We start from the raw sequence: 27,207 nt of genomic DNA on the forward strand, positions 1-27,207 counted from the left end.
GGGTAGTTTATTCTTGCTGCATCTAAGTTCTTGTGCCTTTGAATATCAGATTCAGGCTTCGTTCCTTTAATGTGAGGCAGTCCAGATCTTGGGTGATCCTTTTGTGGCACCTCGTATTTAAATGGTTTTTTTTTTTTTGTGCTTGTAAATTTTTTTCTTAATCTGATAGTTCTAGATTTTGACAATATTCCTTGGGGTTTTATTTTAGGGTTTCTTTCAGAGGTGTTCGATTAATTCTTTCAATGCCTATTTTACCTTCTGATTCTATTACATCTGGGAAGTTCTCTTTGATGATTTCTTGAAAATAGTATTTAGTCTTTTTTCATTAGTTTGGAAAGTCAATAATCCTCAGATTTCTCTAGATCTATTTTTCCATGTCTGTCGTTTTGCAAGTAGATAATTCATGTTTTTTCAGTTTGTCAATTTTTGGTTTTTGCTTGATGATTTCTTGCTGTCTCAATGAATATTAGTTTCATTGTTCAGTTCTAATTTTTAAAGAATTATTTTCTTCATTAGCTTTTTTTACTTCTTTCTGTATGTGTCAATTGAGTTTTAAAAGTATTGTTTTGGTTGTGGAATTTTTTCCATTTCAGTATTTTTTTTTTTTTTTGTGAATTATTTTTTTTCCATTCCACAGATCCTACTCTCTTGATGTGTTCTTTGTGTTTTCCAATTCACAGATCCTATTTCTAGTGAGTTCTTTATTTTTCAATTACAATTTTACTTTCTGAAGGATTTTTACTTTTTCCAATTTATTTCAGGAAGTTGTTGCTCTTTGTAAGGCTTTTTTCCCATTATTTGTCTCTTTTGCTTTTAATGGTTCTCTATGAGAGCACTCATGTAAAGGAGGACAGTGTATATTATTGCTGTTTGAGGTCTCTTCAGGTTTGCTGACCTGCTCTTTTCTGCATAGGAAGCTGTCGATCGTCTTTCATCTTTTATTCATGTTTTTCTTAAAGCCTTAGGGTAGGTCTCCTAGCAAGGGGTAGCCTCTTCTGCAGAGCAGGGAAAGATGTAAACCGATTCTCGCAGCCTGAGTAGAGATGCTCGAGGAGTCTCCCTTCCCCCAACAGGAAGTGTTGATTCAGCACTGGTGGAGCTATCAAACTGTAGCTAGGCGAGTGTGTAGAGATTGCCCATGGCTAGAGACTGGGGCGAGTGTCACTGCCCCAGGCCGGAGCTCTTGTTGGGACTGTGAGCTTAGCAGCTGACCGCGGACCTCAGACCTCAGACCTCAGACTCCAGAACCGCAGTCTGCACCCGCAGACCTGCCCAACCTGGCCCCAATGTCTCTGCAATGCAAATCGGCCTGGAAAAGCCTCTTATGGCCCAAGCCAGAGTCACGTATTCTGGGCTGAAATTGGAGGGCTAACGAGTGGCTGTGTCCTCCTGCCGGACAGGATCCGCTGCCCCAAGGAAAACCTGTACTGTGGGTTGGGGCTGTGAGCTTGTGCTGAGATCTGTGCCTTCACCCTCTTTGAGATCTCGAGACAATTCTCTCCCTGTCTGCGCCGATCTCCCCTGGCCCTGGAACCAACCTTTTTGGCGAGACTGCAGATTTTCTTCGGCCGGTGAGTTGTTCTACTTCTTATCTTTACGAATTGTAGCAGTCAAGAGTATTTTTGAGGCTCGATATAATATTGATAAAGAGGGTAAGAGAAGAGCTTAGAAAGTTGCGTGTGTCTTCTCCGCCATCTTGGCTCCGCCCCCTAAGGCAGACTTTAAACAGCACTTGGTGATTCCAATATTGTTTATATCATATTGCAATGATGCAGAGTCCTATAGAAATGGAAGAGGAAACATAGGAAGAAAATTTTGTAACACCTTTTCAGCCTCTTTTTTGAAAGGTCAAAAGTCAGAGAGGAGACTGGACTGATCTCGTTAGGCTCTCAGTTTCCTTTTGCTTGAATTGATTTGGGGGAATTGTGATAACAAAAATCTCATGTTCAGACCCCCTAAAGAGACCTGCTCACGTAGAAAAATTCAATGAGTCCATTAAAAACATACCCAACTTCAGGACAAATGTAGAGTTCCGTGATTAACCTATAAAGCAGTGATTGACAGCCACACAGAAAAGTGCAGAGAAAATTCTAACAAAAAAAAGGAGAGGTTTGAATTTTCCATTTGGATTATGGTTGAATTTATTATATGTTTACATTTGACAATAGCCACTGAGAGAAATCAGAAAGTTTTGGGAGGTGAGAAAATTTGTAAATCATATGCAAATGATTTATTGAGCAGTCTGATAAGTCAATAAATACTATTTGACAGAAATTGGGATAAGTAATGGCTATACAAAGAAAAAAGAAAGTGTTTGGTGTTCAGGAGCTAGAGTCTAATGGTATGGATTCATAGAATCATCAAAGTTTAGAGGTGGAAAGAACTTTAGAGTGCAATCCAAGCCCCACATTTGACGAAGAGATGAGGATATGGAGAGACTGAAGCCCAGATAAATTAGGAGGTTAGCTGAGAAGATTTCTCTTTTGACTTTTCAAAATTGATACTGCCAAGATGCTCAGAACTTTCTTTCTACATTTCCTCTCACATTTCCAGATGAGTTTGTCTAATTAAAATAACATACAAAAGGGGCAGCTAGATGGCACAGAGCCCCAGATCTGAAGTCAAGAGAACCTAAGTTCAAATCCACCTCAGACACTTAACACTAGCTAACCTTTAACTGCTTGACCCTGTGAAATCACAACTCCAATTGCCTCGCAAAATAAATAAAACAAGATTCAATGAAAAGTGATGGCTTTAGAATCAGGAAAAATTGTGTTTAAATCCTACTTTCAAAACTTCTTAGCTGTGGGACTCTGTGTATATCACTTAACCTCTCAGACTCAGTTTCCTCATCAGTGAAATGAAAGGGTTGAACTCGACCTTAAAAAGTATAAAGAACTTTCTGGTTTTAAATCTATTATTTTATAATATTCATCAACTATTTCCTTTTTATTTTGGAGTTGTCAGGTTCTATTTCAAAACTGTTCCTCGTGACTACACACACACACACACACACACACACACACACACATATGTATATATATATATATATATATATATATATATATATATATATTTATCTACATGTGGATACTTCATCCTGTTATCACAGTTTTGTAGAATAGGACACAGGTATTGGGAACCACATTATTTTTAGCAAGTCTATAATTAGTCTTGGTAGACTGGGACATTAATTCAGGGGTTCAGATGTTAAAGTGTCCTGGCTATACAAGAACATAAATGTCATGTTAACCAAAATCTGACAGCTACTCACTGAAAGCATTCAGAAAATTTGGATCTTAGTCCCAATTCTGCCATTTAATAAGTATGCAAAAATTGGATGTGCCAAGTATTTATCACAAAAGTGGAAAAAATATTTTTTCATGCTGTTTCTATTCTTCCAAAATCTTCAGCTAGCATTCATTCTATTTAAGTAGTAAAATTGACATGACTGAAAATCTGCTGAATACTATTCCAATATTCATGACACCATAACTTGATATTCCCCCAAATAAATTGGAAAGATATGCAAAATATCAAATCACAATGAAATATAATTCACTTACATTCTTCATTATTGCTATTTGGAAACACTTATTTGACTCTTATGACCTTTATTTGCCATCATAAATTCTCATATATCCAAAAGGAATTAATTTCAATTAGCACTTCTCTATTAAGCCGATAGAATTTCTGATTTCAGTCATGTAGGTTAGAATTACACTCAGGTACCCTGAGTTATTTTCCCTAACTCTGCAGTTGTGTTTGTTCTTATTATATTTCTAGTCCCTCAGCCCTGATCTTCCCCACAGACTTTTCCATACTTAGATATTCTTAGTTCTTTTTGTGGCAGCCATTTTTCACTCCTACAGAAGTGGGTATGCCTCAGATCCAAGCAGACCTCTTGCATCACAATTCCTATGACAAAATCTTTGAATATAATTAGTCTGTAACACAAGTATTGATACATCAGAATTTAAAGGAATAGAAAATATCTTATAAGAAGGTACACAATTATTACTAAGAATCTAAAATTAAAGATGTCATGTGATAAACCATTAACTAAAATTAGTATTTCCTAGTCAAAGAATATATTTCTATTCTCATCATATCCCAAGAAGTTAAGGTCATAAGAATAAAGGAAGAATATCAAAAAGAGAGGATGAAGGAGTAGCTTGTGCTTGAATGAGAAAAAAATATATACTTAATGTTTTGATGAAAGTATCTAAAGCCATTTCTAGGGTTAGCATTAAGACTTTGTATCTTTCTGCTTGGCACCTATATTTTTTATTATAGTCATTAGGTCTTCAGACAAGGTGGGGATATCATAGTTTTAACCACATACATGGAAATCACAATGCTAATATCAATGGTAGTATCAATATTCTGTGTCAGAAAGCTAGAATATATGTATGAAGGAACTTTTCTAAACTACAAGGTCTTAAAATTCCAAATCTAGAAGATGGATGGAAATTGTCCATTTGAAATGTTCAGGGATTTTACAACATTACAACATTTACCTAATGTGAAAAAGATACAAAAATAATAATAAATAGTACTACAAATTAAAAGTTCAATGACTTAAAACTCCAATGTTACAGATTAGTGTCTTCATATTTATAATAGAAATCCTTTGTACTATTCCTTTCTACCATGAAATAGGCAGATCCACTCCCAGTCTGCTATAATTCTAGTGTAATATTAACTATATAAAACACTTTTTAAAAAATAATGTATTTTCTATATACTATTTGTTTTCTTTAAATATTTCACTGAGATACGACTCTTTTTTGCCTGTTCAATATATCCATCCAGTGAACCTCTTTAGAGACTTTTTAGTAATAAGTTTTAGCAGCATTTTCTTCACTAAAGAATCATAATTAAAGAAAACCATTTGAAAAAATCTCACAAGCTCATACAGGTTCAGAGCAATTAGGCTAGGTAATTAGAAACCTGATAAAAGGGGAATCTTGGGAGAAGGAATTAAACCCCTATTGAACATTTACATCAAAAAAGTGAATAAGGAATAGAGTAAATTAAAAGTATCATTTATAGCTGGTGGGCAAAGGATAAAGCCAATTATTTTGGGTAAAATTATTATTTATCTAGATTTAACTATTCATAACATGTAGAAAATTAGAGACATGCTTGCAGAAAAATGCATGGTGTTTTTCATCTTCTAGCCAGAATTTTATACTTCTCTGGATTAAAGGGGAAATGACTTTTTTAATATAAAATATAGAATAGTCATAGAAAGAATTAAATTAAGAAGGACAGAAGGAAGGAAGCAAGGAAGAAAGGAAGGGAGGAAGGAGTGATTAAAAAGAGGAATGGAGAGAGGGAGAGAGGGAAGGAATTAAGGAGGCAGGAAGAACATGATCTAGATTAGGTAGGGTGGGAGTAAGTGACAGAGAAGAAAAGAAAGGAAAAGGAAGGAAGGAAAACATACTAATCACAATGACCTGAAATCTTTAATCCACCTCAAGTATAGCTTATATCTAGAGATTATTTCTTTCATACATCTTTTTTTTTTTTAATGAGAAATCTTGGGATAAGAAAGATTAAGCAACTTAGTCAATATCATGCAAACATTGTATGAGGCTGGCATTTCAACCCAAGTTTTCTAATTTCACCTTCATTTTTATTCCTTTGAGTTCATATAGAACTTGGTAGGTGTATCTGACATTTCCTACAGTGATCTTTGTTTCCCAGAATCATTTAGGAAAATTTGTGAGCTTTTTAATCTGTTGAATCTACTATGTTTATAAGGATTTTGGTTTCCTATTATTTTAACAAGCTTTAGCTCTAAGAGTGAACTTCTCTAACTACAGTTTGTCCCATTCAGTCATTCAAATGTCCTACAATCTCAGCTCAACAATTTTTGATGGAGGATTTTGAGTTGTATAGACACATACTGTTTTTCCACAGGAAAACTAATTCAAATTTCAAGAAATTATCCAGATCATACAGGCAAAAAGTTGGGTGACTATGAAAAAAATAAGATTCCCCTTGAATAATAGTATTAATCTTCCATTTCAATTTGCTTGTGATAATGCAGCAGGAGAGTGTGGGGTAGCTGCAAGAGGCCAATTAAGATGGCATCACAAACAAAATGCAACAATGACTGTTTCCTGGAAGGCAAATTTGGGCTTTAATCTACATTGTTTGACTGTTTACCAGCTGTTACCTCCCAGAGGTGACTTCACAGGATCAGTGAGCATAAATAGTATTTAAAAAAGGTTAGCAAAAGCCTCTATTAAATATCTTGTTTGGTGACAAAAAGGAAACATCGTTCTAGCACTGCTAGAAGGCACTACTCTTTGTCATTTCACAATTCTTCTTTCTAATGATGACAGCAACAAAAAGACCTATTTAAAATAAATAGACAGTGTACTAAGACTCAAGGTCTGTTACTTTTAGAGATATGTGGCATGGAATATAGATAGAGATAAACATAGATATATAGATATAAATAGATAGATTGATACATACATATATATTGTGTATATATATATATATATATATATATATATATATATGGAGAGACAGAGACAGAGAGAGAGAGAGAGAGAGAGAGAGAGAGAGAGAGAGAGAGAGAGAGAAAAGTTCCCCTCTTGTTTTTGGTGGTGTCTTCAAGGGGACTATCATTCAAAAGGAGTCCAACTTATGAGAAAGGTAAACAGGTAAACCCTGGGTGAAACTCTGAAGCAATATATTTGCTTTTTCAGTGGTTGCACTTCCTTTCTTTATTTTTTGTTCACTTTGCAGAATCACCTTCATACTTGCTCCAGCATTCCCAGAGTTCTTAGTATTTTCATTATTAAAGAGAGAGAATTTCAAGAATCAACAGGGATATGTTTTAGGTTAGGATAGTATATTATAATGTAACTGACCATCTAATGTAAAAATGGACAAAATTCATACTATTAGTGAGTTTAAATACAGTGAAACTCAGAGGACTCTAGGAGAACACCCAATAATACAATCATCAAAAACTGATATCTTTAGATTAGTATGTGCTGTTACATGAAACGATGATGATAATGACTGATGATCATTATGATGATGATTTAATAGCATTTTATTGTTTGCAAAGTACTTTGCATATCTTGTCTCATTGTATCCTCACAGCACCCTTGGGAGATAAGTGCTATTATTATTCTATTTTACAGAGAAATAAATTGAGGCTGAGTTTAAATGACTTGCCAAGATGCCCACTGCTAGGTAGCATTTGAAGTTGTATTTGGACTCAAGTCTTCATGATTCCAAGTCAAGTGCTCTGTCCACTGAGTCCTGGTGCTTCACAGTGTTGTATGACTCAACACTACAAGGTTATTTCTAAATTAATCAATTAATGAGGTTAATGAGACAATTATCATAGTGGAGAGTGACCTTGAAACTATAACTTCCTGAATTCGGTTGCCTTCCTTATCATTTCCTGGAAAATATTACATTAGTTTTGCAGTATGCTAGACATCTAAGATAATAGGTTACAGAGGAGTCCTTTCACTGGATTTCATAGAGGAAGTTTCTCACTGAAAATTCCCAGAGATAAGAGATACATAGCTCTACTTGTCTCTAAATTGCATCTTATCAGATAAAACCAAATGTTCTACACTGATGAGACTTAAAAAAAAAAATCCTGACTGTCATGCAATCTTATTTTACATCAAAATAATCATTATTAACTCTCCCATTTCCAACTAAGCATTCAATTGTGACAAAAAAAAAAGTCAGGTGACTCAATTAGTGTCTAGAACATTTTATACCCATAGGATTGGCCAAAAATGTATTGTAGTTTCTGATCTATTCACTCTAGTCAATATTGGTCATTGTAAGAATGAAGTGTTTTGCTTGATTTAGTACAATTTTATTTTACACTCTTTTATAAGTGCATTTTACTGATTTTGCTTATTTGATTATCAGAACATACACCTTTTCATAAATTTCTCTGACTACCTTATATTCCTCTTTTATGTAGCAATAGTATTAGACTATATATTCATATGTAATAATTTGTTCAATCATTTCCTATTGAAACAAACAGTCCACTTTTTTTCCCTCCACCAGTTCTTTGCTGTTACAAAGAGAATTGATTTTAAATTTGGTACCTTTTTTTTTTTTACCTTTGATCTCCTGATCTCCTAAATGGCCTACAGTGTGGAAATATCAAGATCAAAGAGCATAAAAAAAGTTTTCACTTTTATTGCAACATATCAAATTATTTTACAAAAGGAGTGGGTTCATTTACAACTCCAAAAAAGAATTTAGTGTATGCGTTTTTCCTATAATACCTCCAACAATGATCTTCTGTCTCTTTCACCTTTAACAATCATAAAATTTTGGATTTTGTTTGATTTTCATTTCTTCAATTATTAGTGATTTAGAGAAAAGCTTCTTTAATTGTTTCACAACATAAAGGGAGTTGTGTAACTGAATGTGGGGGTTACAAAATTAAAATTCATTAACAATAAATGTTTAATTTAATATCTACTTTACTTATCTACCCAGGGTCACTTAAAAATTTCTTGGGTGAAAAGTTGCTGCTAGTGAAAAAAAGTTTAGGAAGCTCTGATTTAGAGCACAAATTCATGGGATTTTAATAGTTTGTCTTCTATTCTGTTTTATTATTTGACAATTGAGATTAATCCTTTATGCTTCTGTATCTTATTGTAAAAACAATTGAAGCTTTTCTTGATAACATAATAAAAAAAATTATTATATTTGCTTCATTACAGAGTTGCCCCTCAGGACCACTGAGATTTTTAGAACTACTTGACCTTTTCACTAAATTGTCCCACATATCTTTATTCATTGATTCTATACGAAATTTTCTTGTTTTGAAATTTTATGTGCATCTCTCAATTGTGTTCTCTGACCACTGCTACTTATAATCTCACTTGTTAAGCAAATATCACTTTGTTTTAATTTATGTTGAGGGTGAAGACATATGATTCTGGGAACAGCTCTTGTATTGGCAACTTCCTCCACTGGCTCCAGTCAGCAACTGATATTTCATTTATTGTTTCAAAGAGTTTGGAGGAAGACTGAAGATTGGATGACTTTCCCATAGCCACAAAGCATGCATGAATCAGTTAGGATTTGAGTTGAGGACTATAACTTCCTGCTAAGTCTATTCTTTAATCCACTATGACAGGCAGCCTCTCTTTTTATAAGCAAATTTAATTAATAGAGTGTAAGAAGCAATGTACATTGTAAAAAATAAAGACTGTGAAATCGACGAATGTAAACTTAAATCCTCCCTCTAGAATCACTGATTTTTGTGATATTTAATATCTCTTTGAATTCCTTGGGCATTAATATCAATATCTATCAAATGATTGTATTTATTTAGAAAGCCTCTCATAAACGTTTCAATTCTATGCCAGAAATATAGTTCTAAGAAATATGCTACTTTGAAATAAAATTCTTTTTTTTAATTTTTTTTTTTATTTAATAGCCTTTTATTTACAGAATATATGCATGGGTGACTTTACAGCGTTAACAATTGCCAAACCTCTTGTTCCAATTTTTCACCTCTTACCCCCCACCCCCTCCCCTAGATGGCAGGATGACCAGTAGATGTTAAATACATTAAAATATAAATTAGATACACAATAAGTATACATGACCAAAGCGTTATTTTGCTGTATAAAAAGAATCAGACTCTGAAATATTGTACAATTAGCTTGTGAAGGAAATCAAAAATGCAGGTGGGCATATATTTGGGATTGGGAATTCAATGTAATGGTTTTTAGTTATCTCCCAGAGTTTTTCTCTGGGCGTAGCTGGTTCAGTTCATTACTGCTCCATTGGAAATGATTTGGTTGATCTCGTTGCTGAGGATGGCCAGGTCCATCAGAACTGGTCATCATATAGTATTGTTGTTGAAGTATATAATGATCTCCTGGTCCTGCTCATGAAATAAAATTCATGAGCTTTGTAAATTATCATATGCTTGCACATGTGCATTGTGTGTGAAATGTGCACATTTTTATTGTGTGTGCATCCACTCAGAGGTCTTTTTAAAAAAATCCTGCTTTTTTGGTGGTGTGTCAGGTAGTTAAGGTTGAAGGATATTTGAGGATAGTCAATGTAAATGAGATGCTACTGCTTCCACAATGGACAAATTTTATGCTTATACAGTATTGCTAGTCACTCAGTTCTAAAAAAGGTTGATTTGTTAGGTAAGCCAATTTAACCACATCTTTTAGATTTGGGCTAAAATAGAGGATCAGTAAGACAGTGAATTTGACTTACAACTAGTAATAGTGATGTCATTTGAAAACATTTGCCTTTCACATTTGTTATATAAGCTCCAAATTTCATAGTGAAATTAATGTGTTTAGGAACTTAATTGTATTAGATTATTGTGATTTATACAATAATCTTTATAAAGAAATTTATGTGTTTTCTTATTTTATCTCCATTATTTTTTTAACTTTTATCCACTGTAGACATGATCTGAGTAGATAAATGCTTGTTTTGGGAACTTTTAAAGATTCTTTTTTAGCAATGAATAAGGATTAAATATGAAATATACTGGCTATGTGAAAGACGTGGAAGGAAAATTCCATTTAAAATAACTGTAGACAGGAACTATATGACCACAATTACAAAAGACTTCTCACACAAATAAAATCCGATCTAAACAACTGGAAAAATATCAAGTGTTCATGGGGAGGCTGAGTTAATATAATAAAAATGACAATTCTACCTAACTTGATCAATTTATTCAGGGCCATACCAATCAAAAGGCCAAAAATTATTTTGTAGAACTAGAAAAACAATAACAAAAGTCTTATGGAAGAAGAAAAGGTCAAGACTATAGAGGGTATTAACGAAAAAAATAATACAAGGGATGGTGGCCTAGCAGAACCAGATCTAAAATTATATTACAAAGTATCAGTCATCAAAAGCATTTGGTACAGACTAAGAAACTGAATGGTGGACCGGTAGTAAAAGTTAGACATATATGACACAGTAATTGGTGACTATAGTGCTAAAGTACTTTATAAAACCCCCAAACTCTAGCTTCTGGGATAACAACTAACAATTTCACAAAAAAAATGCTGGAAAAACTGGAAAACAATAAGTGGAAAACTTGGCATAAATCTATATCTCATATGCCATACCAAAAACAGGTCAAAATGGGTACATTATTTGTGAATAAAAGGTAATATCATAAGTAAATTAGGAGAACAAGGGAGAATTTACCAATCAGAACTTTGGACAAGGGAGAAATATATGATCAAAGAAGAACTAGAGAATGGTATGAAATGCAAAATGGACAACTTTGATTACATTAAATTTTTAAAAATGCACAAACAAAACCAACAGAAGCAAGAATAAGAGAAATATAAAGCTGGAAAAATCTTTATAGCCAATGTTTCTGATAAAGGTCTTATTTTTAAATTACATAAATTTCATTATGTAAATTACATAAATTACATGTAGACATACTTTAAATTACAAAAAAATTGCATAAAATTACATAAAGTAAATTACATTACATAAAAATACATTTATTACATAAATTACATACATGACAAATTTATAATACAAGTCATTCCCCAATTGATGTGGTCAAAGGATATGAAAGGATAGTTTTTAGATGACAAAATAAAGCCATCTATAGTCATATATTATTCTAAATTACTCTTGAATAGAGAAATGCAAATTAAAGCGACCCTGATGTACCACCTCACACCTTTCATATTGGCTAAGATGACAGGAAAAGAAAATGATGACTAGGGGATGTGGAAAAATTAGGACATTAATGCATTGTTGGTGGACCTGTGAATGAATCAAATCATTATGCGGCGCAATTTGGAACTATGCCCAAAGAACTATAAAAGTATCCATAGCCTTTGGCCTAGCAGTGACATTACTGGTTCTATATCCCAAGAAAATCATAAAGGAGGGAAAAAGGACCCCAATGTGCAACAATGTTTGTAGCAACTCTTTCTGTGGTAACAGAATTCTGTGGTAACAGAGTAGGTGCCCATCAATTAGGGAATGGCTAAACAAGTTATGGTAATGAAAGTAAAAGACTATTATTATTTTATAAAAATTGATGAACAAGCTGATTTTAGAAAGTTGTGGATTGTCTTGAGTTGATAGTGAGTGAAACAAGTACAAATAAAAATACATTGTATACAATAACAGCAAAATTGTGTGATGATCAATTATGAAAGACTGTTCTTATCAGTAATACAGTGCCCAAACACAATACAAATAAACTTTGGATAAAAAAAGCCATCTCCATCCAGAAGGAGAATGATGGAGAATGATTGAGAATGAACACATGTTATGTTCACTTCTTTTTTCTGTTTGTTTTTTCTCTGCTGTCATTTTTCTCTCTCAATATGATTCATAAAGAAATGTGGTTTTTAAAAAGTTAATACAAATGTATAACCAAGAAATACGTTTTTTAAATGTTTTTATTATTTTTTTTATTTTGAAGTGTTTTTTTATTATCATAGCTTTTTATTGACAGAATATATGCATGGGTGATTTTTCAACATTGACCCTTGCAAACACTTCTCTCCCAACTTTTCCCTTCCTTCTCTCCACCCCCTCCCCTAGATGGCAGGGAGTCTCATACCTATTAAACATGTTAAAGTATATCTTAAATACAATATATATGTACATATTTATACAGTTCTCTTGTTACAGAAGAAAAGTAAGATTTAGAAAGGTAAAAATAACCTGGGAAGAAAAACAAAAATACAAGCAAGCCCAAACTCATTTCCCAATGTTCTTTCGTTGAGTGTAGACTGGTTCCATTAATCACTGATCAGCTGAAACTGAATTGGATTCTCTCATTGCCAAAGATAGCCACTTCCTTCAGAATTGATCATCATATAATCTTGTTGTTGCAGTGTATAATGATCTCCTGATTTTGCTAATTTCACTCAGCATCAGTTCATGTAAGTCTTGCCAATCCTCTCTGTATTCATCCTGCTGGTCATTTCTTACAGAGCAATAATATTCCATAACATTCATATACCACAATTTATTCAGCCATTCTCCAATTGATGGACATCCATTCAATTTCTAGTTTCTAGCCACTATAAACAGGGTTGCCACAAACATTTTTGCACATAAAGGCCCCTTTCCCTTCTTTAATAACTCTTTGGGATATAAGCCCGAAGTAACACTGCTGGATCAAAGGGTATGCGCAGTACTCTCAATATTCATGGGTGTTGACAGTCAAGAACAAATTCTGAGGGTATTCCATAAAAAAGTAGACTGAGGGTAAGGGAAGTCTTAGACAGATGCATGTGTCCTTTCTACCATCTTGGCTCCACCCCTCTTTAAATGTTTTTTTTTTTTTTTTTTAAAGAAATATATTGGCTTTATGATTCTAGCTAGTTTACTCAATCACTGAGTATTTCAAGGAGGATTATAAGATTTTAGGTTTCAATGTGGCTGTCAATGTGTGGTAATAGAGTGAATTTCCTCTGTGATATTTAATTATATTATACCCCTCCCCACATATCACAAATACATGTCAAAAAAAAATACTAACAACACTGAAGTCATGATACATTATACAATTTTAAAGTATGATATTGAAAAACATAGTTTGAGATTGTATGAGTCTTGGGCCTTGCATTTATGTTATGGAACTTTATTTTAGACTTACTGAATAAGGGACATTGTTTCAAAACAAATGGACACAGATGGTCCAGAAAATGTTGCGTCATAAGGATATCTTGACAGAAGCCCCAGGCTTTCCATATGCTTTCTCAAAAAGATACAGTGTTTGCTGCTGTTTTATAACCTTGGGCTGTTTGGACTTGGTAATGTCAATGGTCTGCACCAATGACTATGTGATACTTAGATCAAAATTTTTATTTACATCCTTTAGTGACAATTACTGTGAACATCAGAATGTGTCACTTGTCAGAGTATATAAAGTTTAACATTTGTAAAATAGCGGAAAAAACTTTCAGTAGAAAATGAATTAATTCAAAACTCATTGGGGGTATTACCATGTGAAGTACTTTACCTTTTGTCATAATAATGTGGATAGAATTATATTCTCTAATGCATTAAGCACAGATGGAAAATTCCTAAATTTGGCAGTTTCAGTCTCACCATTCTTTGATTTGCTGCATGTCCCTAAATAAACATCTGGATTTCAATTGCATAATTTTTAGGATAGAACTATCCTTTGTAACTGCAGTCACATAAATGATGGGACTATTGTTTCCTTAAATGAGAAACATTTGAATTACCCAAGTTCTATATTAAAAAAGAAATTTTTTCCTTTACAATTTAGATATAATTTCCCACAAATTTCAAATAGAACAACAGATTGTCTCACTTAGTTTCCATTGGTTACATGCTAAACTATTAATCAAAATATGACTGAAGGGGTGAAACTAAGGAAGTAGAGAAAGCATTCAGCTGACCTCTCTAACATTCCCTTCTAAATAACTTTTAAATAATGAATCAAATAAAATTCTGGAGTGGAAGACCCAACAAAGGTTTAAAGAGAGACATTATTTCACACCATGACAACATATATAAGAAAGAGAGATCTATGATATGAAGTGCAGAGTTCAGATGGATGAAACACCATAGGTGGGACTAGGTGATGATGACAGAAAAAGCAGCAACTTTAAAAGCTCCCAAGTCAGAAATGGTAAGGAGATATGGCAGCTGGAGAGAAAGAAATTCAGAGGAAATCTATGCTAATACTGAATGGAAAACTGATTTTAATTTGCTAACTTCATTTATTATATCTGCTTTTGTATTATTCTTTTTTGGTTTTCTGGAGGTCTTGAAGGCTCTGGAGGAGCCTTCTTTTCAGTTCAGTAATCACCACAAGAATAGTCAGGGGTTAAAGTCCAAAGTCCAAATTCTTTATTGTATCCTTCACAATCTAGTTTTCTTGCCTGGGGCTCAAGCTTTCTTGAGAGCCTTTCAGACTGGCCTTGGTCTCAATGGAGGGAGTGCAGGAGGACAGGCCATCCAGCACAAGGCTGATGAAAGTAGAATTAATCTCTCTCCTTGCCTCCGAGAGCTTGAGCTCCTGCCTCCAGTTTGCTTGTATTCTCTGGCTCTGACTCTAACAGAGTTTGTCCCAGCTTTATATAGACTCTCTTCTAATTACATTATCATAGGTGTGAATCTTGTAGAACTATATTAAGTACTAAGTAAATGTACTGAACTAGAGAACTGTTAAGCATCATGCTAAACTAGATAATCATTGCCTTTATCAATCCCACTGACTTAACACTTTGTAAGAATCCTTGTTTCAAACTTCTGGTCCATAACACTCTTTTGCCTCATAGTTGAAGGACAGAGAGAAGCACTTTTAGGAAAAAAAAGAAATGGAAACTTTGAAAGTTAATATAACTTTTTTGTTCCAAGGAAACAGCGATATAGAAGAACATTATTAAATGCCATTCCAAATTCCAAAGGCTGAGAGTATGGATCAGTAATTTCCCACCCACATTAAGAACAGAATTGTACCTTAACAAGTCAAGAAATCTGGTAGAAACACAAGCAAATATCAACAACCCCAAAAGTGCCTGACAATGAAAATATGTTATACTGAACAGGAAGGTCAAAAAACAAACCCCAGGGTTATGAAGAAGTCACAACAACTACAAGAAAAACTAAGTGAATTAAAACAGAAAACCCCCAAAAAATTCCTGGAAGAGATAAAAATTATTTTCAAATAAAAAAATAAGGTCATAGAGAAAAAATAGGTTAAAATGAAATAAAGGGATGAAATTATGAAAAAAAAACAGCTTGGTAAAAGAGGAATGATAAATACTGATTTAAAAAAAAAAAAAGCTTAAAACTGGCCAAATGGAAAGAATAGTACAAAAATTCACTGATGAAATGAATTCCTTAAAAAGCAAAATCAGCTAAATGGGGAAAAAATGTATAAAAGCTGACTGAACAAAAAAAAAAAAATAATGGGGGAAGATTGTGGTGGAAAGATGGCAGCATAGGTCAGCAAATTCCAAGTACTCTAGATTTCTACCATAAACAGAATAAAATTGTCCCTCAGGGCAAACATAGGCCAAGGAACAATATATAAGATTTGCTATAGAATAGGAATCTTCCCAGGACAACCAAGAAGATCCAAAGAAAATCCCTATACAGAAGATTAACTGGTGTGAGATATAAACATCTTCAGGCTAACTCTAATGAAACAAATGGGGAGCACTATGGTTAGCTGGATTTGGAGGTAGCCTCAGCAGAAACCATAAGAACTTTTACTTCCTGGACAGTTTAGGGAAGTAAAGGTCAGATCAAGGAAGATTTAGGGACTCTGCTGATAAGGAATATCAGGTCCAACTGTGCTGCTGGGTCTGGGTGAGAAGTTATCAGCACACCATTTGAGTGTAGAAGTAGTAGGGTAGGGATGAGGAAATATAAACATAATATTGAATTAAAAAATAGACATTCAATGAACTATCAGATTTTTAGGTTTTGTCTCAAACAAACCTAAACTTAACAAAAAATGTAAAATATAAGAACCAAAGTCTCTTATCGAAGATTTTCAAGGAACTCAATAGGGACAAACTTTACGTTTCTTACATGAAAGTGTCAACCATATATCTAAGATTGACATTAGTAATCTGGTAGTCCAAAAGAAAGATTGAGGTAGAGCCAAGTATGATGTGAATCCAAAAACATAATCATCTAGAAAAAAGTAAAAATACAGATAATGCACTCTGTGTGTGTGTGTGTGTGTGTGTGTATGTATGTATGTATGTATATAAGTGAATTTCCATAGCAAGAACCAACACAGAGGAATTAGATGGGAGAAGAGAATTAGTAGTTCTGAAAAACCTGTTCACATCAGGAAAAGATTAAAGGGAATTATACACATAACCATATATATATAATATATATATATGTATGTGTGTATGTATATCATATATATGTATATATATATATATATATATATATATATATATATATATGTATAAATGTGTTTGTATGGAGAGACAGAGAAAGACAGATTGACAGAGACAGAGAGAGAGAGAGAGAGAGAATGAGAGAGAGAGAGAGAGGAGAATTTTCTAATATCTATAAAGAATTAAGGGTGAAGAGAATGGGAGAAGATGGAGTATAGAAGAATGTGTAAATCAACAGGAATGGGATAAGGTGTGAAGATTAATGAGTAAGCCATAAAGAGTAAGGGAAAGGACTGAAGAAGATAAGGGAGGGATCCATGAAGGAGAAGCATGGAGGGAAGCTCAAGTAATAGCAAGGGAAGTTAACTGGTACAAGCAAAGTAGAAAATTTAGCAAGAATAGGAAATGAGAGAAGTCTAAATACAATAATAATGATTAAGAGTAGAATTCGTTAGGAAAAAAAAAAGTAGGGGTAGTGATTATTGATTTTATACAAAGTCAAACAAAAATAATCAACCAAGTAGGAAATCTACATTACATGTTGTCCATACATATTAATATTGCTTTATATGTGTGTATGTATATATATATATATATATATATATATATATATATATATGTGTGTGTGTGTGTGTGTGTGTGTGTACATATAAATATGTGTACATGTCCTTAGCTATGTATGTAGGTATATTCCTGGGTATGTATATGTGCATGTCTTTATATATATTATACATGCATACATAAATGCATGCACCTACATACATAGATACACACACATTGATATATCCAAGCTTGATTGCAACCTGCTTGAGGGAAGTGGGTATGGGAGGAGAAAAGGGGAAAAATAACAAAATAAGAAGTACACATCAGAAAACAAAAGAAAATCTATAAGAAAGCAAAGATGGACAATTATAAATACAATGTCCTCTATTACTATATATACTTTTCTGAAATGGAAATTTATTGTTATATATTTCAAACCTTCCTTGATATTTGGCTGAGCACATTTCCCCCTTATTTTTGTCTTTTTTCTTTCGTTTTTACTTATTTTACATTTAAATTTTAAACAAAGAAAAAATAATAATTTAAAAAAGAAAAGAATTCCTTAAATTTGAATTGGTCATTTAGAAGCTAAGATTCCAATAGGTATCAAGAAACAATAAAAGAAAGTCAAAAGAATGAAAAAAATTAGAAGAAAATGGGAAATATCTCATAGGAAGCAAAAAATATAGGAGGTATAATTAATGAATTATTAAATCACTAGAAAGCTATAATCAAAGACAGCATCTAGAGAGCATACTTTAAGAAAATGTAAATGAAGATTGTCCTAATATCCTGCAAACAGAGGAAAATTAGAAATTGAACAAATCTACCAACAATGTCCTGGAAAAATTTCCAAAATGAAAACTTCTAGAAATATTATAGCCAAATTCCAGATCCCTCATGTCAAACTAAAAATATTTCAAAAAGCCAGAAATAATCTATTCAAATACATTGGAGCCATAGTCAGAATCATACAAGTTTTAATAGCTTCCACATTAAACATATAGATTATTTGGATTGCTATGTTATAGTAAGCAAAAGATCAGGGATTAGCACCAAGAATAATTTAGCAATCAAAAATGAATATAATTCTTCAAGGGAAATAATAGATTTTAATGAAATAGAAGAGATTTCTGATGAAAAGACCAGAGCTTTTAGAAGATTTGACTTTTGCATACAAGACATGAGAAGCATACAAAGGTAAATATTAGAGATAAATCTTAAAAGATTCAGTAAGTTTACAGTGCTCCACTTTATATATGGGAATGTGATATATGCATCTTCTAAGAACTTTATCATCATTAAGGCACTTAAAAATTCTGGGAATCTTAATAGTTAAGGAAAAAGAAATTGACCAATTTTGACCAATTACATAGACAGCATTTTTACTTATATATCACAGCTCCACAAATAAGAAATGTTTGCCAAAAATGATCTTTTGAAAAGGACAATAAAGGACCATAGAAAAAAAGCATAATATTAATCTCATCAGATACTTTTGGATTCATAGTGATACTTTATTTTTCTTATTCTATATTAAATCTGTAATAAAATACACAACTGTAATAGCTGCTAATTTGTCTTTTATCATTTTGGATTTTATTAGTAGCTATTCATTTTTTCACTCAGTATATATGATACGAACACACAAAATGCACAAAATTTGGTAATTGGCACTCTTACATAAAACAAAATGTATATGTTAAATGTTTACTGTTTATTAGATACTGTGCCATGACCTGGGATACAAATTCGAGGAAAAAAAATCTATCCCTCCATAAATTTATAGTCTAATGGAATAAGACAACACACAAAAGCTAAGTGAAAAGGTAAGGGCATGGAGTAAAAAGTGGAGATATAGTGTTGAAGTTCAGAAATTCAAGATTTCAGAGATTGGAATGAAAGTTGACTGTTGACTACAGAATGAAGTCCCATGGGCAAAATGGAATATATGAAGAAATTCCCTAATGGGATAAAGGAGCCCTTGGGACAGAGTGAAGCACATAAAGACAAATAAGACATGACACTTATCCTTAAGGAAATTATAGGAAAATGTAATCAGAAATTTCACTGAATGAAAAATTATGATTTTTTATTTTAATATTAAGTGATGGAGAGAATATCAATGCTGACAAGATTACTGATCCATTGATGATTAATATATTGATACTGAATTTGCTGAAAATTTTAAAATTCCATAGTAGAAGAGATAAAACATGTAGAGATATAACTATAATAAAATGTCATAATTTTCTGTTTTGTTTTAATTCTTCTAGTGCAAATAAAAATAAAAGGGGAAGTGGAAAGGGAGAAGAGAAAGAGAAAAAAAGTTGATAATCATGGGGAAAAATATATATATATACACACACAAATAAATCAGAAAATTAAAATCACTCAATATTTAAAAAAATATAAGGAAAATACTGTTTCATAGAAAGACACATTTTTATTACACTAATTTGTGAATGAATATGGCAATTCATGATAACTATGTAATATATATGTCTATGTGTGTGTCAATGGAAAATAAATAAGAGATATTACAAATAATTATCATGTTAGATTCCTAACAGGAATGTATTCTTGACTACATGACCAATTGAACTTGATCAGACACTTACAATTCTACTTTAATCCTGAATTACTTTTTAAACCCTGCCATATAAAATTCCTGGAGTAGTCAGTTTCAATTTCTTTGTGAGTTTAGTGTTCTGGAGTCAGACTTTTCCTTCATGCTCATTTATGCATGGAGCTGAAGGAATATATATATATCTTTCAGAATTGCTTTGGCATGCTCAACATTCCCTTAAAACTCATTGAGTTTTTCTTCATTCCTGGACAACTGATGCTGTGGACTTTTTTGGTAAAAATCTATGAGATATACACATGCACAATTACGCACCTGAGTATAATTAGCTACTTAAATACATAAACATATAAGAACATATGTGTGTATATTCCCTCTCCCCATACTTGGAATATATAATTTCCCATTATATAAATAGATGATTATGAAATGATGTGCTATTTTTTTCAAAATATTTTTATTTTCAAAATATATGCAAAGAATTTTCAATATTAATCCTTGCAAAATCTTTTTACTTCTAAACATTATTATAATATATACTATGTGATTACTTAAAAGATATTATATTTACATATTATGTATAATATTTATAATTATAATATACAATAATAATATACAATATTGTTATTTAATTTTTAAAATTATTTCTTCTATCAATCTTTCTATGCAGTACTATACTATGCTATGTTATGCTATGCATAAGTAAATTTGTTATCAATTACATCTAGTGTTTGAAGTTGGAACTATAAGGTGTGAATCCTAACTGTGTTTGATTTATTTATTCTTTTAAATTCACAATACAAAGGTCAAACCCCAGTTCCTTGTGGATCATTACCTTATAAATTTGGGTAAATCATGAAAACTGGATTCTACCCCTGATGTCGTAGAATCAGAAAGTAAAATAGCCATTGAAAGAATTCACTTATCACTTCCTGAAAGAGACACCAAAATTAAAACCTCAAGGAATACTGTGGCAAAATTTCAGAACTATAGGACCAATGAAGAGATATTGCAATCAGCCAGAAAGAAACAATTTAAAATGAGAAGCCAATATTAGGATTATGCACAACCTATCACCTTCCAATTTAAATGATCTAAAGGCCTGGAATCTAATATTAAGAAATGCAAAGAAACTTGAATTACAGCCAAGAATAAGTTATCCAGGTAAAATGAGAATTATCTTTGGAAAGAAGATGGACATTCAACGATATAGGTTCATTTCACCTATTTCTAATGAAAAGACCAGAACTGCATCAAAAAAGATTTGATCTCCAGAAACAGAACTCAAGAGAAGCATACAATGGTAAAAAGAAAAGAACTCTTGAGAACCATATTTCTATTATGCATATATGTAGAGGGCTGAAACTCTGAAAAAGGTGTGCTTGAATCAAGCAACCAAGCACTTAAGGTTAATTAACTATTTGATGTGAGACAATGACTCTATTAGCATATATTTGGATAAATGGATCTTCTCATTTTTGATGCTTGCTGAATGTTTGGTGTTAAGATAATCATAGGCAAGGATTGGAGGAGGAAGGGAGAGAGGCCAGAGTCACTTGGCAGCAGGACAAGGAGGAGAGAAGTTGGTGAGTCCTGACTCCCAAATCCAGGATTCTGTTTGGCTGCTTCTTTCACTTCTCCCCCTAAAGACTAAGGATTTTAATTCATCCTGACTCTGGCTAACTTGAGAACTAGAAGATGGCGTCAATTATGTTGGACAGAGTTTGGAAGATTTAAAGAACATGAAAGCTAATTGCATTAAATGATAAAGTCTCAGTCTGAATCATGGATGGGAGTACTCATATAAATCAAATTAAAGATCCACTCATTTAATGAAGATAAACTCTAATGAGAACATTCTAGAGATTCAATATTGTTTTATCTAAAGGTAACATATCTTTTTAAAATATATGTTACATGCTGAGAAAGCAAGAAGTAAGGATGGCTGTGAATATGGTCTCTGCTGTCAAAAAAAACTTCAATAAAATACCAAACATGTATTATTTGCAGTAAAATTAGATATCTATTTTTTAATTACTTAAATTTATTCTCTCTGGATTCTTACATCAATTGATTATCACTACACATTAGGATCACAGATTATCACAGCTGAAAGAGGACTGGAAGATTATGTGTAGTGTGGGAAAGGAAAGAGAATAAACACTTATATTACATAGACAATATATCAGATACTTTACTAATGCTTTTTACAATATTATCTGATTTCATCTTCACAACATTCTGGAAGGTAGTTGATATTATTTTTTGTAGTTGAGAAAATAGAGTTAAACTGAGAGCAGTGTGCATGTGTATGTGCGTCTTTCTGTGTGTGTGTGTGTGTGTGTGTGTGTGTGTGTATGACATGCCCATCTAGACGTAAATTAAGAAAAACCTGAGGCAAAATTTAAAGTCAGAACTTCTTGAAGTAGGGCCACTACTCTATAATAATAGGAATAATAATAATGATAACAATGATAGCTAATATTTATATAGTGGTTACTATGCATCAAGCACTGTGCTAATCACTTTGCAATAATTATCTCTTTTGAACTTCATATTAATGCTACAAGATAGATAGATACTATTATTAACTCCCTTTATAGATGTGAAAACTGAGGCAAACAGAGATTAAGGGACTTTTCCATCATCACAGAGTTAGCATATATCTTAGGTCAAATTTGAACTCTTTTTCTACTTCAGATTCAGTATTTTATCCACTACAACTTTCAAGAGAGCATTATTGTATTATCTTTTTTGAATGCTATTATTTTTTGTTTCAAACTTGCTTGTCTAAAACCGAACCATCACTTTTCTTAAAAACTCTCCTCTATTCAATTTCCCTATTATTTTTAGGTGCACTAACATTCTTTTTTTTTTTTTTAATAGCTTTTTATTTACAGGATATATGCATGGGTAACTTTACAGCATTAACAATTGCCAAACCTCTTGTTCCAATTTTTTCACCTCTTACCCCCCCCACCCCCTCCCCTAGATGGCAGGATGACCAGTAGATGTTTAAATATATTAAAATATAAATTAGATACACAATAAGTATACATGACCAAAACGTTATTTTGCTGTACAAAAAGAATCAGACTCTGAAATATTGTACAATTAGCTTGTGAAGGAAATCAAAAATGCAGGTGTGCATAAATATAGAGATTGGGAATTCAATGTAATGGTTTTTAGTCATCTCCCAGAGTTCTTTTTCTGGGCATAGCTGGTTCAGTTCATTACTGCTCCATTGGAAATGATTTGGTTGATCTCGTTGCTGAGGATGGCCTGGTCCATCAGAACTGGTCATCATATAGTATTGTTGTTGAAGTATATAATGATCTCCTGGTCCTGCTCATTTCACTCAGCATCAGTTCGTGTAAGTCTCTCCAGGCCTTTCTGAAATCATCCTGTTGGTCATTTCTTACAGAACAGTAATATTCCATAATATTCATATACCACAATTTATTCAGCCATTCTCCAACTGATGGACATCCATTCAGTTTCCAGTTTTTAGCCACTACAAAAAGGGCTGCCACAAACATTCGTGCACATACAGGTCCCTTTCCCTTCTTTATAATCTCTTTGGGATATAATCCCAGTAGTAACATTGCTGGATCAAAGGGTATGCACAGTTTGATAACTTTTTGAGCATAGTTCCAAACTACTCTCCAAAATGGTTGGATTCGTTCACAACTCCACCAACAATGCATCAATGTCCCAGTTTTCCCGCATCCCCTCCAACAATCATCATTATTTTTTCCTGTCATTTTAGCCAATCTGACAGGTGAGGTGCACTAACATTCTTATAAAACTTCTTATTCATTACCACCCTTAATATTATATATGCAAGTTGCTTTTCCCTTTATTTATGTGTCCAGTCACATGTTATTTATGCTTCCATATCTTTGTCATCCTAACCTTTCTTTCTCCTTCCATAAAGACATTAATTAAGCCTTTCAAATAGATTATTGCAGTAGTCTCCTAATTGATCTCTCTGCTGCAAGTGTCTCCTCATTTTAATCTATCCTCCACATATTTTCCAAAAGAAATAGATCCTTAAGAATAGATCTGACTGTGACACTCTCCTACTATATAAATTCTAGTGGAATTTTAGTGTATACATCAACGCCTCCCAGGCTCTAAAAGCCCTTAACAATTTGATCTCAACTAATTTCTCCATTCTCATGATACAATAATCCTTTTATCATATTCTATAATCCAGTTCAACTGACAATATCTGTTCTTCTAATATAACACTACACCTACCACTACTAAGCTGCAATTTCCCTTGCTCTTTTAGAATGTACTCCCTCTTCATTTCTGCCACATATTATATTTGTCTTATTTTCTTCAAGACTAATTTCAAATGTAATATTCTTTTAATCTTTCCTGCTCTATCTATAACTGCTATTGGCTACTTTTCTTACCTTATATTTACTATTTTACAATTCTTTCTATTAATTATGTGCAGGTGTCCAGCCTCTGCAGGGAGTCCAGGGGGTTGAGCAGGAGGAATAGGGTCAGTGTCTAAGGAAGATAGGAGTTGTGGAGTAGTTTGAGTAAGGAACTAATGGAAGTGATGCTCCCACTTCTCTCAAGCTCCTTCAGGTTTTATTTTATACTATATCATGATCAAATACTTTTCTTTAGATCAACATAGTCTTCAGACATGTGTCTGACTTATTGACCTTTATATGTTACAACATTTGATATTTAATATTTGAGTAAGTTTTTTATGGTTGTGTTAATTATTGACTACATTACGCGAAGCCAATAATGAAAGATAAATGTTATAGAAGGTTAAATGTCAGTGAACTTTGTCAGTTTACTTATGTCTTTGTCAATTCTATGGATTGTTTGATTCCTCTGACTTGAAGCCATGTACATAGGCATTTAGGGCAATTCCTAGTTATACTTGAACCATCTTTTGGTTCCTAGATATACTGATCTTTTCTGAGTCTAAGTGGTAAACACCATTATTTCTTGGGCCTTTGAATTCCCTCTGATAGTGACAATGCTTTCCATAGTGTTCTCTCCTTTATCCTTTGTCTTAGTGAGAGATTAGTTTTATTAGGATAGAAATATGCATGTGGAATCATTTCAAGTTAACTTGCCCAAATTCCCCTCATCACCAGATTTTTTTAAGAAAATGTTTTAGTGCTGTAATCAAGCCAATTATAAATAATATAGGAAATAGTAGTCCACTAATGAGAATCATAGAAGGAAATGTTATTACTGCATGAGTGCTTGTGCACATTTGATCTCAGTGCTGGGCTTTGCCAATCAGCTTAGAGACTATGGCTCCCAACATTATGAATAAAAATATGAGGATATTATTCATATATTGTATGTCACATATACCTAAATTTATAAACATATATATGTATATACACATACTCATACATAAAGTCTCCTCCAAAAGAATGTAAACATCTTGAGTAAAGATTAATCCTTGGAAGATTATTTTACTATTTCATTTTTTTCAATTTCATCCCCCCCCTCCCATAACCATGACTACCATGGTGTTAATAATTAGCATAGCACCAGAATTATAATGGGCACTTAATGTTTTGATCATTAGTTAACCTGTTATTCAGACTTAATTTATAATATAATTTTGCAATTGTAAAATATGATTTTTTTCATCTCAGTTTTCTTCTTTACAAGAAAAGATGAGAACTAGTTTCTTTTTTATAAAACCTTTGTTCTCTCTAGTCTTAATTTCATAACTTCTTTACATATGGTTCATTCAAGTGTTCCCCTGAGTCAGATTACAATTTAATGTATAATTGATATTATGAAGAGAATATTGTAAAAGCTAAATAAACATGCACATGCATACATACGCACATCTGCATGCAAGCACTCATATATATAAACAGAAACATTATAATAGCAGACATATATACAAAGATATAGACATCTATCTATGAGTACATATCCATATGCATGTAAGCATAATGCTGGGGTTGAGTTCTTATTTTAAAAATATACCATCATAGGAGGAGAAGTGATAGATTCTTGTTAAACAAGGCAAAGCCCTAGTCAGAAGCAGAGAGAGAGTTTTACTACCTGGACAAACTGTTAAGAAAACCAATTAACAAAAACTTTTATCAAAGATCCCAAAAGTCTTGAACCCTAAGGATATCAGAAAGATATTAATCTCCATAAATAACCCAAAACAGATTTGCTCTAAATACTGATAAAAATGAAACACTAAACTGAAGGAACAACCCAGAAGGGATTACCTACTGCTCCTGCTCTCTGAAGTCTTCAGTGTTAAAAAGTAGGCTTTTACTGAAATTAGGAAGAAGAATTAAAGCAGAGAAGGCTTGGGGAAAAAAAAGTACAGATTCATAATATCAAGAGAAAAATGATACTTTTATCCTTTTGGACTACTGAATTCATTATATATTGGAAGTTGAATGAATAAGCATGCTGTTAAAATTGTACATGGGTTTGGGGACTGAAAACTGCAGCACTCAAAGATTGCCTAAACTTTGAACTGCTAGATAAAATTTGGGATAATTGGAAGGTAGAATTGAAACTATTAATTAATAAATAAATTAGGAGATTAAAAACAATATGTGTAATGGATAAAGAGTCAATACTTGAATCAAGAAGATTTGGATATAATTCTGCTCCTAAAAAACACCACCTGTGATTAATATAACCTCTTAGTGCCCAGAAGTTTTCTAAGACTTTAAATTTTTATGTTTGTATTTATATAGCATTTTAACATTTATCCTACAAATGATAACAATCTCACTTGATTCTCACATCCCTGAGAGGTAGGTACATTTTATAAGTAAGGAACTACCTCAGATAGAGATTAAGTAACCACAGTATACTATAACCAGATTTTTTTAAAAAGTACATGTCAAATTTAACATGGCATTAATGTTGGTAATATGGTTCTTAAAAATATTCTTCTTTACTATTTTGTATGTTCTAAAAAACAAAAACAAATGCTTCACTGTGCGTATCCTTTCACCTGACAGCATGTATAAAGGGCCTGTATTCCAAAAAGATCATAAAAAAGGCGAAAAGATCTACATGTGCAAAAAAAAAAAAAAAAAAAAAAAAAGTTGCCCTTTTTGTAGTGGCAAGGAACTGGGATGGATAACTCTCAATTGGGGAGCTGCTGAATAAGTTATGGCATATAAATGTTATGGAATATTATTGTTC

Source organism: Sarcophilus harrisii, chromosome 4, assembly GCF_902635505.1.
Source record: "Sarcophilus harrisii chromosome 4, mSarHar1.11, whole genome shotgun sequence".
NCBI lineage: Eukaryota > Metazoa > Chordata > Mammalia > Dasyuromorphia > Dasyuridae > Sarcophilus > Sarcophilus harrisii.